Source organism: Vombatus ursinus, unplaced genomic scaffold (genome assembly GCF_900497805.2).
Source record: "Vombatus ursinus unplaced genomic scaffold, bare-nosed wombat genome assembly UNPS02014942.1, whole genome shotgun sequence".
In the NCBI taxonomy this organism is placed as follows: Eukaryota; Metazoa; Chordata; class Mammalia; order Diprotodontia; family Vombatidae; genus Vombatus; species Vombatus ursinus.
Window position 1 is genome coordinate 12,595,512 of NW_020954720.1, and position 15,745 is coordinate 12,611,256.

Sequence of the window (15,745 nt, forward strand, 5' to 3'; positions counted from 1 at the left end):
GCCATATTATAATTTCATTATTGCTTAGTCATAACAAAATTATAATGCCATTTTATAGTTTTGATAGTTTTTTCATCATAACATTTCTAATGAAAATATTTGACTACTTTCTTTCCTTCCTTCCATTCTTCCTTCCTTCCTTTTTCCCTCCTTCTCTTCCTTTGTCTCTCCCTCCCTCCTTTCCTCCCTCTCTCTCTTTCTTCTTTCTTTCTTTCTTTTCCTTTCTTCCTTCCTTTCTCTCTTTCCCTTCCTTCCTTCTTTTGTCTCTTTTTTCTCCCTTCCTTCCTTCCTTTCTTCCTTCCTCCCTCCCTTCCTTTTTTTCTTTCCTCCCTAGTAAAGTTATAGAGTATGAAATGTACTTATGTTTGAAAATAAATCCCTCCCTAGAAGGTGTTTCCCTCCCACCTCCCTGAGTATACTGCAGACAACTAGGGACTAGGTGAATGAATCAACTGTGAAATCTGTAAGAAAGAGCAACAATGAGCCCTAGTGGCAAGATGCTATCATATCAAGCATGGGAATGATTCTGAGGTTACAGCCTTTACATATTCACACACTCACTCATATATTCATTAATTGCCCAGTCTTTTAATAACCTCCAAATAAAAGCTAGTCAGTAGAAATAGTGATTATTATAAATCAGCATTTCCTATGTTTCCACAAGTTAAAGCTAGCTATAGAATTGCTGTGATGCCATAAACAAGCTACATTCATTGAATGCAAAGAAAGAATGTCTATCAGAGTTCTTATAAAATCATTTTGGGGAAAATATGCCTTGAAAGCTTTAGATTAGACATTTGAGATATTTTTCAGTCATTTATATTAACCACTGATGATTTAATGGACATCATATCTGATCAAGTCACCTGAAAGTTGCAGTGTGATTCGAGCATAGTACCTTTTTATATGTCATATATTTGATAATATATGTACAACATCCTGTCCCTCTGCTCAACCATCTGCTTCCTGCAGTCACACTTTCAATATAGTAAGAGTCTTTTTTTTTGCCCTTGAGAACAATATTTCAATATTTTTAATGTTGCAGTTGTATTCTAAACTATAGAAGAAAGAGAGAGAAAACAGTTTATTAAACTTATACATGATCATAACTGCAAAGATAGATAGACAGATAGATAGAGAGACAGACAAATGGTCTTTACCTGATTTGATGGCTTCTACCAATAAAGAGGTATAATGACTTTTTAATGCCATAACTTTTTTTCTAGAGCATTTCAATCATTGTTATCTTATAGGAAAATATATAGTTTGAAATAAAATAAACCACATTATCTTCCTTTTAGTTTAGAAGAGTACTTAAAATAGGTCATCAAACATTTTGCCTCTTAGTCCAATGATGCATACGTGTATATAGTTTTAAAATGTTACAGCATTTGAAATTAACATAGCAAAAAATAACAAAAAATTTCTCTGTATCCTCCTGATACTCTCAAATGTTTTTCTGTTGCCTTTTGGGTTATTCACAATTTTGCATCCTCCAAGGTTGTGGAATTGTATGATTTACAGCTGCAAAACATCACTGGGGAATATTATTGCTAAAATGTATATTTTTTTTATGGCAAAGGATAATTTGGAATCATTAAAAACACTATACTTACTAGCTGTGTGACCCTGGGCAAGTCACTTAATCCCATTGCCTAACCAACAAACAAACAAACAAACAAACAAACCAAAAAAAAAAAAAAAACTACACAGTTTTTCCAAATGTGATCTAGTCCACTCTCCTCCTCCTATTCAGTAAATCTCCAGTGCCTGTCAAAGATATTGGATTGCCCTTCCAACTCCATAACATAACTTGGGTAATACACTTTCTTTTACACAACTGCTTAAATTTGTCTCTATTTTATGTTGATCTTTTCAGAATAATGAAGAATTTCATCAAGAAATACCTTTAAATTTGTTAGTTTCATTGAAATCATTCCAATGCTATTTCCTTTCTGGAGAACTTCTGAAGAACTTTATCATCTAGGAATTCATCTTCCATTTAGATATCAATGCTTCATTATGATTGGCCACTGACTTTGGATTCCTTAAGGATATGAATATATATATATATATATAAATAATACAAAATACATACATATATACACATAACACACATATATACATAACACATATGCACATACATGTATACATGCATGCATGTAGATAGTGGCAGATTCTGCCAGGTGTAAGCCATTGAATATGGTTCGGTCTAGACGTAGAGAAAATTATCACCAGTAAGTGGGTCATGAATTCTTTAGATATATGTATGTATGTGTATGTGTATATATATATATATATATATATATATATATATATGAACATGCACACAAATGTGTGTATGTATATATGTGCCTATGTACACATATATACTTATATTTGTATATATCCATATATTCCAATAGATTTCCATATATATGTTCCATATATTCCCATGTGTTCATATATGAATCCTCCATATGTATATACATATATATTTTTCAATTATACTTTTAAAATGCAGAACTCAATCTTTTTTTTTCTCTTAATGGCCTTTAGCATCTTATCACTAATACTAAGCTAATCCTAATTAATGCTAGCTATCACTAATACTAAGTTAATAACGACAGTGATTTTAAAATATTTTAAAATGTTACTATATACATATATAATATCAGAAAATTACCATTTTCCTTCCTACGTGCTATTCTTTTATGATAATAAAAGTTGCATGTGTTCCTTTAAAGATGTGTTGCTCTTTAATGAACCAATAACAAGGCTTTGTGGGGAGGGAATTTTTCAAACCTTGTATAATGTATGCAGGTGTTTTGAGTTTGAATCTCTGAGCCTTTGCTGCTGAAATTACACATTATCAATATTGTTTTTGGGGATACTCTCATGCACTCAGGTTAAACCCAATGACCAATCTTGGTTTCAGAGGGGGAAAAAAAGTGAACTATATTTTCTTTCTCTTCAGTGGGGAATGGGAGCCTGTAGGTATAGAGTACCACTTAGATTATCAGACAAATTCGCATTTTTATTTATTTGTTTATTTATTTTGCTTTTTGGTGAGGCAATCAGGGTTAAATGACTTACCCAGGGTCACACAGGTAGAAGCGTCAAGTGTCTGAGGCCGTATTTCAGCTCCGCTCCCAAGGCGGACTTCCAGGCGATTGCTACACTTGCCTTTTTAAACTAGTTTCATTGTGAGAAGGAAGGGAACTATCAAGGTTTTGGATGATGTATTTAAATAAGTAATTAATGTTTTTAAAAGGGTATCAATAATTAAAAAAAAACAGAATATTCTAATGTGATGGCCTTAACTGTGTGTATTTGTTATGAAACTGATGATCTTGCTCCTAGTATTAGAGGGTCAGGCCATTAGAAGAGACTCTCATATTCCCCAGCTGACTAGTATAGAACGACCAAGGTGGGAGAAGCACATTACATTACTGTTACTGTGTCATTTCAACATCTACCTTTTCTCCTCTTATCTTTGTATTGTCAAAGACCTAAAGGGACAATATAAACATATGTCCTTTCTCTATAGCTGTCTCACTTTGGGTGTTACAAACTAGCATCCGAGCACAATAAATGTTTCGGCTAATTTTAACCAACTGGGTAGGAATGTTCACCAAAGCACCTCAGTCTAATAACAAGGAAGTCTCTGAAATAGCCTATGACATCCTGGTCTAGTCCCGGTCTACACAGACAAATACTTTCCTGAGATATGGTATTTATGGTGCATATTCTGCTCACATTTCTTCACAATGCTCTGGACTGCAAGGCTAAATTAGTCAGGGATTTTGATGAGATTCAAATGGTAAGAACTTTGAATGTGGACATTATGCTGCCATATGGGATAACAGCATGGGGCACATGACAGCCACTTCCCACTGGACAGAATTGTAGAGAGCTGTTTAATATCTGCTAAATACATCAATTAAAAATCCCTACTACTTGTAAAAAAAATGCATTTAAAAATCACGTTATTTAACAGCTGTTACATTATTTTACCCTGCAGAATTGCAGAGCGACAAATCCCACTTCAGTCTATTCTAAAGAGATTATCTGTCATGTATTACACAACAGGCATATTGTAGCTCAAAGAACCTTCTGGGGCAAATTTTCACATTGGCCTCAAGCTAGATTCTAAATTGGCATACCTATGCAACTTTGCACAGTCAAGCTTTCTAACTGAAAAAAAAAATCAGATCTACATAAAAGACTCATATTTGGACCCTGGGATTACTCAGCCTGTGTCTGAGACTTAAGAATCTCACAAATGCTCTGAATGCTTATTTAAGGGCTTATATGTGAAAATAAGCATGCCATTGCATTAATTAAATAGAGTCTGGATATTTTTGTCACCAGAATGGAAGCAACTCTATAAAATAAGAGAATTTCTTAATCACCAACAGATATTTCTTGAGTATTTACTGGATGGCAGACACTACAAAGTCACACAACTAATTAGGCGCAAAGCTAAGATCATGTCACAGGTTTCCTTGCCTAGTGGTCTTTCTGATAACTGCCCCTTACTCGGGCAAAGATAAAAGGATAACTGTAGTAGGAATAGGAGGAGGACCAAACTGGTGGTTGGGTAGAAGGCTGGCATTTGTGGGTAATTCATAGAGCAATGAATGGAAATTGAGGCAAATTTAAGATGAATGCAAAGAGAGGCTCACTAACAACTGTAGTTACTTCAGCATGGAATCAGGTACGGTACCTTGTGAATTTAACTTGTCACAGAAGGACGTTGAGCAAAGGCTGACTAGTTTCTGGATATATTGTAGAAAAGATTCTTGTTCAGGTATGGGTTGAACCTGGTATGGGTTGATTATGAAATCCTGTGTAATCCTCTTCTCTATCCTTAATCACCACTTGTGTGGTCTATATTCAATGAAATAAAATTCCTCTAAAATTAAATAATTTGTATAACCCCTTGAAGTTTGCTGTTTGAATGTGTCTTGGCTCACATTAAATCACACTTAATTGTGAAATCAATTTTTCTTTAGATGGGATATCCATAACTCTCTACTCTCCCTTTTTCAATTTAGTAATTATGATTTACTTAATTTTCTTGTATTCAAGTTGTTTCTGGCACAATTAATAGAAGAGAGGATCAATTCTGACTTCTTCAGAATAATTTGACCCTGCTATTATGAATTAGCTGTAATGGGTGACTTCATTCCTATACTACTGCAAGCAACTTCTGTCAGAGGAGACAGGTGATAAGCTTCTAAACCATGTAGAATTGGTATTTCAAATTCTTTACCTATCATCTTGCTATGTACATCATGGATATCACTCTCAAATTCCTGTGCTTGTCAAAAGTGGAAATATAATGGTCTTTCAAAGACTAACAAAGGTATAGAATAGCATAGAACATATATATATCTTAATTATATTTTTAAAATACAGTACTCAGATATTTTTAAAAGGGCACTAGAATACTACTGCTTACATCAAAGTGACCCATTACACAATATGATTAAATTCCGCACAATACAGTGTAATTAACCAAGCACACCCACTGTCTTGAGAGGCAGCACATCACAATGGATAGAGGGCTGGTTCTAATATCACAACTATCTGGGCTTGAATCCTGTCTTAGACACTTAATAGCTATATGATCCTAGGCAAGTCACCTAACCTTTCTTACCCACAGTTCCCTAATCTTTTAAGTGGAAATAAAGCTTCCTTTAGTATTTAGTTTTTACCTAAAAGGACCATAAAAGATAGTATGTATAAAGAGAATTGCAGACCTCCATGCACTTTATGAATACTCATTGTTGACTTTACATTCCAAGATGTGTGGGATGAGATATAGTTACAGCATAGTGCCCAGGGAGACTAAATCGAGTTCTGTTCATACCTCTAATACATCTGGTTATCATTTCACATCACCTGCTGTGCTTGGTTTCAATTCCACCAGATTAAGGCCCTGAGCAAAATATCTTCTGATGTCATTCTCCTTTTCAGCTTCTTTTTGGTGGATTGTCTTCTTCTATTAGATTGTAAACTCCTTAAAGGCAGGTATTATTTTTCCTTTTTTTTTTGAATTTTTTTTATACTTAGCACTTACACTTAGCACAATACTGGTAGGTATAAGTATTTAACAATATTTATTGTGCTGTATTACTGCATTATTACTTCTATCATGAATGTTAAAATACATAGTAGTAATGAGAGAAGAACTTTGATTTCACTTTTTAGGGAATTCCAACTATCCAGTGACATCCCATATTAGTCAGTGAATTTTCCTTTAAGAATGTTCCTTCTGACTGAGGATTTCTTTGTTATCAACCCAACTTCAGTGTTCTGAAGTTTTCATCGAAGTTTGGGCTACTTCATCGAAGTAGCCTCTAATCACACACACACACACACACACACATGCATACACACACGCGCACACACACACACACACACACACACACACATATATATATATATACACACATATACAAAATCCAAGGTAGGGGTAAGAGGGTGGACCTCATCTACCTTCTGCCAAAACAATCAAACAAATTATTCAGATTAGATGACAGTTGGGGGTGGGGGTTGGAGGTGAATTCAATTGCTTATCTAAATCAATAATTGTTTGGTATCACCTGAACAAATCCAAAATGATGCTGGAAATTATGGCAATGAGATACATAGTTAAGCCAGGAAACATTATTCTGGATGTTCTGGATGCAGGAGGGCATTAGGTATCATTTTGCTTGGAAGGGAGATGAGCTAGAAAATGGGATTATCCACATAATTATTGTTGTCCAACTCTTCATGACCCTATAGACCATAGTATGCCAATATTGTCTGTGGCATTTTCTTGGTAAAGATACTGGAGTGATTTGCCATTTCCTTTCTCCAGGGGATTAAGGCAAACAGAAGCTAAATGACTTGCCCAAGGTCTCACAGCTAGTATGTGTCTGAGACAGGTTTTGAACTCAGGTCTTCCTGACTCTAGGCCCAGTGCTCTCTCCACTGAACCACCTAGCTGCCTCTGATATCCACATAATAATAGTGCTTTCATCTTTCAGTTCTTTTATTATGTGTACATAGTCAACATGGCCTATCCCTATTCACCTTAGGCTTTAGGTCACTTGTTTGCATGTGCTCTGTTTCTCAAGGCTTTAAAAATGGACATTTTTTTAGTACAAAAATTTCCTTGAGCACAATCCCAAATTAGGGATTTAATTCAGCCTTGTAAATAAATGGAATTACCTTTAGTGCGCATACAGATAGTAAAAAATAAAGGAAGTAAGCATTATTTAATATTTAGTAAGAAATATGTTTTTAAATGGAATGTAGAGCCCATTTTGCTATATCTTTGGTTTTATGTTTTTAGTCATATCTCTCTTAAAAATTGGAAAGAAATTATTATAATCATCGTATAAGAAGTCCAGTTCTAAAATCATTGTTGCCATCATCAATTTCTTCTTGTTCTTCTTCTTCTTCATCATCATAACCATCACATCACTATCACTATCATAATCTCATCACCAGAAATTTGGCCAATAGGTTGTGATTTTTTTTAAGCTGGAGCAATTCATGAAGAAGAGTGCACTGCCTACTAATGTGTAGATGAATTGTGATTTGGAACAGTGAATGAATTAGCTATGTCAATGGAACCACTGATCCTTGAAGCATTCATTAATTATAATAATAAAATTGCCACATTTTATATATTACTTCAAGACCTACAAAACACTGTCCTCACAGTTAGCCAGGGTTGCAGATAGGTAGAACAAGAATTTTAGAGAGTTTTATTTTTATTTTACAGTTAATGAAACAAAGACTCACAAATGTTGGAAGGGACCTCAGACTTGAAAGGTACCTCATATTCCAACTAGTTCAACCATTACCTGAGCAAGAATACATTCTATAACACATCTAACAAATCTGGACTTATCTAGACTTTTCTGAAGACCTTTGGTGAAGGGAAATTTACAACTTCTGAAGTCAACCCACTCCATTTTGTGATATATTTTATAGTTAGGAAGTTATTCCCACATCAAGCCCAAATTTTCCTCTTTTTAACATGTACCTTTTGTTCCTACTTTGGGGCCAAACAGAACAAGACTATTTATTCCTTCCATGTGATGCTATTCTAATCACTGAGACACAGCTCTCATATTTCCCTTGGTGTTCTCTGAGTTAAACATCTCAAGCTCCTTCCCAGCCAATCTTAGCATGGCAGGAACTTCAATCTAATTGTCCTGGTTGTTCTATGAATAAGCTTATTGGGAAGTTAGGTGGCACAGTGGACAGAGCACTGGCCCTGGATTCAGGAGGACCTGAGTTCAAATCCAAAGTCACTTAACCTCCTTGCCTAGCAAAAAAAAAATGAAAAAAAAAGAAAAAAAGCTTATTAATGCCCTTGCTAAAATGAAGAACTCATCACAATATTTTAGCTATGGTTTAAGCTTTGTAAAACAGAGCATTAATATCACATCCTTTTTTCTAAACACTAGCTTTTCTTTCTTTCTTTTTTTTTTAAGAAAGTATTTTCTTCAGTGAGCTTTTGGACTTCCTTTTCCATTTGGCTAATTCTGCTTTTGAAGGCATTCTTCATTGGCTTTTTGGACCTCTTTTGCCATTTGAGTTAGTCTATTTTTTAAGGTGTTATTTTCTTCAGTATTTTTTTGGGTCTCCTTTAGCAAGCTGTTGACTTGTTTTTCATGATCTTGCATCACTCTCATTTCCGTTCCCAGTTTTTCCTCTACTTCTCTTACTTGCTTCTCAAAATCCTTTTTGAGCTTTTCCATGACCTGGGACTGATTCATATTTTTCTTGGAGGCTTTGGATGTAGGAGCTTTGACTTTGTTGTCTTCTTCTGGTTATATGTTTTGATCTTCTTTGTCACCAAAGAAAGATTGTACGGTCTGACTTTTTTTTTTTTTTGCACTGTTTGCTCATGTTCCCAGTCAATTACTTGAGTTTTAAACTCTTTGATAAGGTAAGGGTCTGCTTCCAGTGTGGAGAATGTACTGTCCCAAGCTTTGGGGTTTTTGTGTAGCTGTTTTCAGAGATAATTCTAGGGACCTGTAAATTTTCAATTCTTCCAAGATGGTACAATCAATGGCCTGGCCTGGCCTGGTTTGGGTTCTGCTCTATGAGTGACCACAAGCATTCTTTTCTGCTTGGAACTGTGAGGAGGAGTCCCTCTATACTACTGCAAGCTCCACCATGCCAGTGCTCCTCCTTGCCCCATGACCATCACCCAGAACTGTGACTCAGATCCAAGCATTGGCAAAGTAAGAGAATCCTGCCTCAGCATCAGAAAAAGAGATCCCTGCAATCCTTCTGTGATCACCTCCTCAATCCCTTTTCCATCTGTGGGCCAAGAACCCTGGCAGCTGCCACCCCGGGGCTGTGCTGGGACTGGGGCTGAGACCAAGCTTCTCTCTCACCCAGCTCTACTAGACTTTTCCTACTGACCTTTGAAGTTGTCTTTGGTGTTTGTGGGTTGATAAGTCTGGAAACCACCACAGCTGCCCGTGATTCAGTCTTCTGAGGCTTGCTCCAGGTTTGCTGAGGCCTGGTCTCTGCCTGCATGGCCCATTCTGAACTGCGCACTTCTCCCAGCACGGTGCAATATACCTTTCCAATCAATCATCTAGGTTATCATGGGCTGGAAATTTGTTTCACTCTGTCTTTTTGTGGGTTCTGCTGCTCTAGAATTTGTCTAGAGCCATTTTTTACAGGTATTTGGATGGGTTTGGGGGAGAGCTCAAGCAAATCACTGCTTTTTCTCCACCATCCTGGCTCCACCCTGACACTAGCTTTTCTTAAAGCAGTTAAAGATAAGATTTTTTTCTTTGTTTTGTTTTGTTTTGTTTTGTTTTCTTCTTGGCTGTCACATATCCACTTATATCTACTGCTTTCTGACTAGTGCCTCTCTTATCTGTTTGTTACTGGGAAAAGTTTATATTTTGAACCCCAAAAAGAGATTTTTGCAATTATTTCTATTACATTACATGTTTTTAAACTTCAAGCCAATATTTTAGCCTTTGTAGTCATTTTGGACCCTGACTGCTATTTATCCCTTCAATATTTGGGTCTTTTGGAAATTTATGGATCATGTCACTTATGTCTTGATCCAAATAACTTATAACAATGTTAAACAAAAGGTCTAAGCACAGAATCCTGGAACACTCCAGTGGAGATCTAGCTCAGATGTGATATTGACCCATTAATAATTATTCTTGCCCAGGATTGCATAGCTAATAACTGTCAAAACTTTAATTTGAAGTCACAGACTCTAGATCTGAAGGGACCTTGGTGGTCATCTAGTTCAACCAATACATGGAAGGAATCCCTACTATAACAACATGAGAAATGATATTTTTGAAGACCTCAAACCTAGGTGGCACAATGGATAGATAGAGCCCCCAGCCTGGAGTCAGTAAGATTAATCTTCCTAAATTCAAATCTGGCCTCAGGTGTGTGACTCTGAACAAGTCATTACCCCTGTTTGCCTCAATCTCCTCATCTATAAAATGATCTGGAGAAGGAAATGGCAAACCACTCTAGTATCTTTACCAAGAAAACTCCAAATGGGGTCAAGAAAAGTTGGACATGACTGAAACAACTGAACAACAACAAAAATTATTAAGAAGGTTTTCTTGACTTCAAGCCATTCATTACTCTTTGTTCTGCCCTGTTGGGCCAAATCTAATAAGTCTAATTCTTACTCCACATGACAGCCTTTCAAATAGTTGAAGACAGCTCTCATATCCTCCCATCCCCCCCTCACCACTTCTGGAGTCTTCTCTAGGTTCTATGAGCACATTTCCTTTAACCAATCCTCACATGGCATGGACTCAAAGACTTTCATCTTCATGGTTACAATTTCCAGCTTATTAATGTGTTGCCTAAACTGTGGTGCCCAGAAGTGAATAGAATACTCCAGATGGGATCTGATGACAAAATCACAGAGTCAAATTTATGTCCCTGGGGTATAAAATTCCTCCTATCACATTGGCACTGAACTACTGGCAACAAATCTTTGGCCATCTAACAAGTTTTGAATTCAGTTGATTGTATTATGATCTAATTTATATTTCATCAACTTTTCCATAAGCACAGTATGAAATAACCTTAAAAAACAACTGATACATGGTATTCCCAGCATTTCCCTCATCCACTAGTTTGGAAATGCTTTATTTGAAACCATCTGAGGAATACATCCCCTTGGAGTGTAAGCATGCTCCCAGTGCTCAACTGGAAGGGAATTCAAAATGATTGGTCAACTGGGGTGGGATATGGTCTTTCTTGTCCTCTCTTCAACCTTGAAAAGACAAATCAATGCACAACAGGGCAGTCCCTCCAGTTCTCTGGTGGTTAGGAGTTCTGGTACTCATTCACAGTTTCAAACTCCCAGAATTAGAATGGATGTCTTGGGATAAAAACATGTGAAAATGAAATATGCTGGCCAACAACTTCTAAGTGTAGGTCAGAAACAAGAGTTATATAGAGTAGATTTTCCAAGCTCAAGGCATGGTAGCGACTGAAACTCTAATGGATTTCTTTCAGAATCATAGGTCAAAGACAGTCATATATATATATATATATATATATATATGACAACTCAGCCTGACAACTCAGCCTGAATGGAGAGTTCATGGACAATGCTCATGAAGCCCAAATTTCTTTGAATCTTAAACTGAAAGTACTACTATAGGAACAAATGCTATGGGCCATGCTAAGAAGGCCCTTCAGTTAGCTGTACTGGATAATTTGGGGGCTTCTTTTTGAGCAAAAAGTCTAGTGATCAGATTAGAATGAAAAGACTAATTAATCAAGGAGATGAGTAGATCATCTAGTGTGATAACTGTTTCAAAGTGATTTTGGTCTTTGACTCTTGGCCTCTCTTTCAAGCAGCTATGAATTAGGTCTCAATTAGGTCTCAGTTTCCTGTGACTTGAGTCATCATGGTTTAGTTCATGGCAATGTATTTAAAATAGTTTATATTCATCTATTCAGATATTTCCCAATTAATGTTTCTTTAATTTTTGAAGCCTTCACTTTTTATAACTTTCAGTACCTCACATATAGTTTATGTACTCATAAAGGATTATGCACATGTATTTATATTTATATATAGTATTGAACACTTTTAGAAGTCTGCTGGGTGACAACACTATCACCTGCCTTATTGGCTATGAAGATACTGCTTCCTTTGAATTTATGAAACTCTAGTCTAGAGGACAAAATGTAAATAAACATATATTCATATCCATGTAATAACTAGTCATTAAATATCAGGGCATTCACATAGAGATAGAGAGATTTATATAGACATACAACTATGTATATGCATGTTCATACAGGCCTGTCTATATATATACACATTTGTGTATATATGCATGCATATATTCATTTGTTTGCTCATTTATTTATTTTCTGCCATATCTTTCCAGACCGATTTATGTTGTGCCCTCTCATCCATTTTCTAGTTCAACCAAAATGGCCTACCTACTTCTCATCCAAAACAACATGCTTTTGCATCCTGAAATGCATTCTCTCCTCACCTCTGGCTCTAGAACTTCCTAGTTTCACTCAAGGCTCAGCTCAAGTAACACCAATTATAATATGCCTTTCCTGATTCCAACCACATCCAATCTCATTGTTAGGAATTCTCCATCCCCAAACTACTTTTCACTTACTTGGCATATATTTTATAATTACTTATCTATGCATGTGGTATTGCCCCCAGAGTAATATAGGTTCCTTCAACACAGGTTCTGTTTTAGTTTTATTTTTATGTTACCAGAGCCTAGTACAAGGATTTATATAAGTCTTGTTGAAATGAATTGTTGCTCACTGAAAAGAAGTAAAAAATTAAATATTTTAATAGAGGTGTTAATAAAGGAAAAAGAAGAATGAATGATGTGGCCCTGCCAGTTGTTCCTTTGCTAAAACTTCCATAGTGCCAGAAACCCTCTCTTTGGTTTTCTCACTCTTCTCAGTGGCCTTTCTATTTCCTCTCTCCTCTCATATATATTTTTTAGTCAAGCAAACAGACAACACAAAAGATAACACAAATAGCAAATAGATCCAAATCTATTTTAAGGCCCTTTAATTTCCCTCTATGCATTAGAAATGATACCATGACTGAATGTTGGTTGTCTGTGTCATCTTTCACTTTAGATTGTGTGCGCTAATGCGTTGCCACTAAATCAGCCAGGACAGGGTCAATTTCGTATGTTATGTTGCTCTATATTAACAGTTGATTGTTTACAGCACAATTGATTGGTTGGTCTGTACATTGATCCCAATCAGCCATTAAGACTGTTCTGGAGTCCAGTTCTTTGGATCAGACCAACCTCACTGTGGTTTAACCCCTAGGTGGTGTTTCTAACATGGCCACATTGCAGGCAGGTACTTTAAAATATTATCTTTCATGTAAATGCACCCAGAATGATAAAGCAAAGATTGACAGTCCAATTTGCAATATGCTTCATTGTGATTTCAGGACACATCACAGTGACCTTTATAATTAACTTAATTGACAAAGTCTCTGAAAGCAAAGGCAATGACATTGCTCCACTGTACTGTATAAATATGTTCATAGCTTGGCACTAGCTTCTTCATGCATCCTTTTAGCTAATGCAGACAGCAAACATGCCCTTTGCTTGGCCCAGTCTATTCATTTAAAAGTACCCAAAGTAAAAATTGACCAAAGAAGTCTTTGGGGCTTTCATCTCTATACAGCTAAAATAACCACCCAGAAAAAACTACAACACCAGGTCCATTAAGACAAAGAATAACAGTCTCATTTTAGAAACTACTGCTGAACTCATAGTGAAACCATTTTGTCATTCTTAAACTGATCATCTTAGCAGAAAAATAAAATATAGCTCTCTAGGCAGAAATCCTCTTACAAAGTTCATGGACCTTGTGTATCCAGTGACAATATAGATGATAAATACAGGACTGGCCACAAGAGAAAAGTCTCCAAGCATCTACATACCACTGCATCCATTATGCTGGCAACATAAGGGAGGCAAAGTGTTCTGGAAAATGCAGTTTAAATGATGTATACTTCATTTTACTTGCAATCCTTCACAGGTCATATGAATCCTGTTGTACCCAGTAAAAAAAATGTTCCAAATGTACATGAACCCTGCAGAAGTCTGATGATAGAAAATAGAACTGGGGTAAAAATAATATAAGAGATTTTATTTTTAGTAAATCAAGAGATAGATTATGAGTCCACATTTCATCCTGAGCATGATAGGTGTTTTATGATTACCTTAATCCCACCATCATGACAGTATTTTATAAGAATGTAGGCTTTTTGAAGGCAAGAACGATTTTATTCTTATCTTGGTATCTCTGTAACCTGGCAAAAAGTAGGCACTTAATAAATGTTTATTGAATAAAGAAATGGATTCAATTGAACTACTATGACTACTAATACTACTTCTATTTCTACCATGACTCCTCCTCGCCCTGGTCCCCCTCTTCATCCTCCTCCTACTAAGCATTTATATAGTTTTCTACTAGGTGCTAGACACCGTGCCATTTAATAAAAAGAACATGAGTTAATTAGCAACACATTCAATCCTCCTTGAATAAATAGTCCCAATATTCTTGAGTTCTTATATCCCTGTGAATTTTAATGAAAAGTCATCAGGCTGAGGTTGGGGTTTTATCTGTCAGGGATGAAGAATTTGTACATCAAACAGGGGTTAAACATCATAACCTCTGAGGTATTTTCAACTTCTACATTTCCAGGATTCTATGAATAATAATAGTAACTGGCATTCACTTTTATTCCTGGAGTATTTGAAAGAAAGAGTGAAGCAGTATAATGAATTAACTCATTTCATTGCCAAGTTATCTTCCTAAATAAAAACAAACACCTCCTCAAACTTTTTTTGTTTCTTAGCTAGTCTAAATAGGAGAAGGCATTAGGTTCAAACAGATCGTTGTAAATGATTGATGAACATATAACCGATTTGGCACCTCAATAAACTTTACTTATGGCATATGCTATTCCATAATGCTCTCTCTAACCCCTCAAAAAAAAAACATAACCATGTAGCGTAGAAATAGATTTGCATATTTTCTGTATTTCTTTATTAAGAAGCAATTATGTAGTATTTTCACCTTTGAGGTATATCATAGTCCTTTTGCTTTTCCTCCTCAAATATGTTATGAATTTATGTACTTTCCTATAAATTTTTAGAACAAAAATAGCTGTTAAATATAAAATGTTTTGATTATCTATGGTATTGATAGAAGCTACAACAAACATGGGAAAAGTCCATTTCTTCACATCTTTAATCATGAAATCATTGAAAGGATCATAAATCATATAATTAGAGTGTGAAGGTACCTTAGAAGCCTTGTGGTCTGACTTCCTTATGTTATAGATGAGGAAACTGAGGCCCAGGGAGATAAGGAGACTTGTTCAAGGCCTCAATACTAGCAAGCCTCAGAGGCAAAATTTGAACCTAGCTCCTCTAATGTGTAATAGAAAGAACTTGAAACTAGAAGTCAGGAGATGAGGGTTGCAATGTCACAAAGAACTTGTGCTGTGACCTTGTTATCACTTAAGCTCTCCAGGCCTCTGTTTCCTCATTTGTAAAGATAAGTAAATCAAATGCATTTTTCTTTGTCATCTTCCAACTCAAAACCAAATAAAAGGAGCACAACCTACCCAGTTATTTCTCTAATATAAATAGGAAATAAAACTGTGATTTCATTGGTATAAGGAACTCTTGGGTGAGAAAACTATCTCTATCACTAC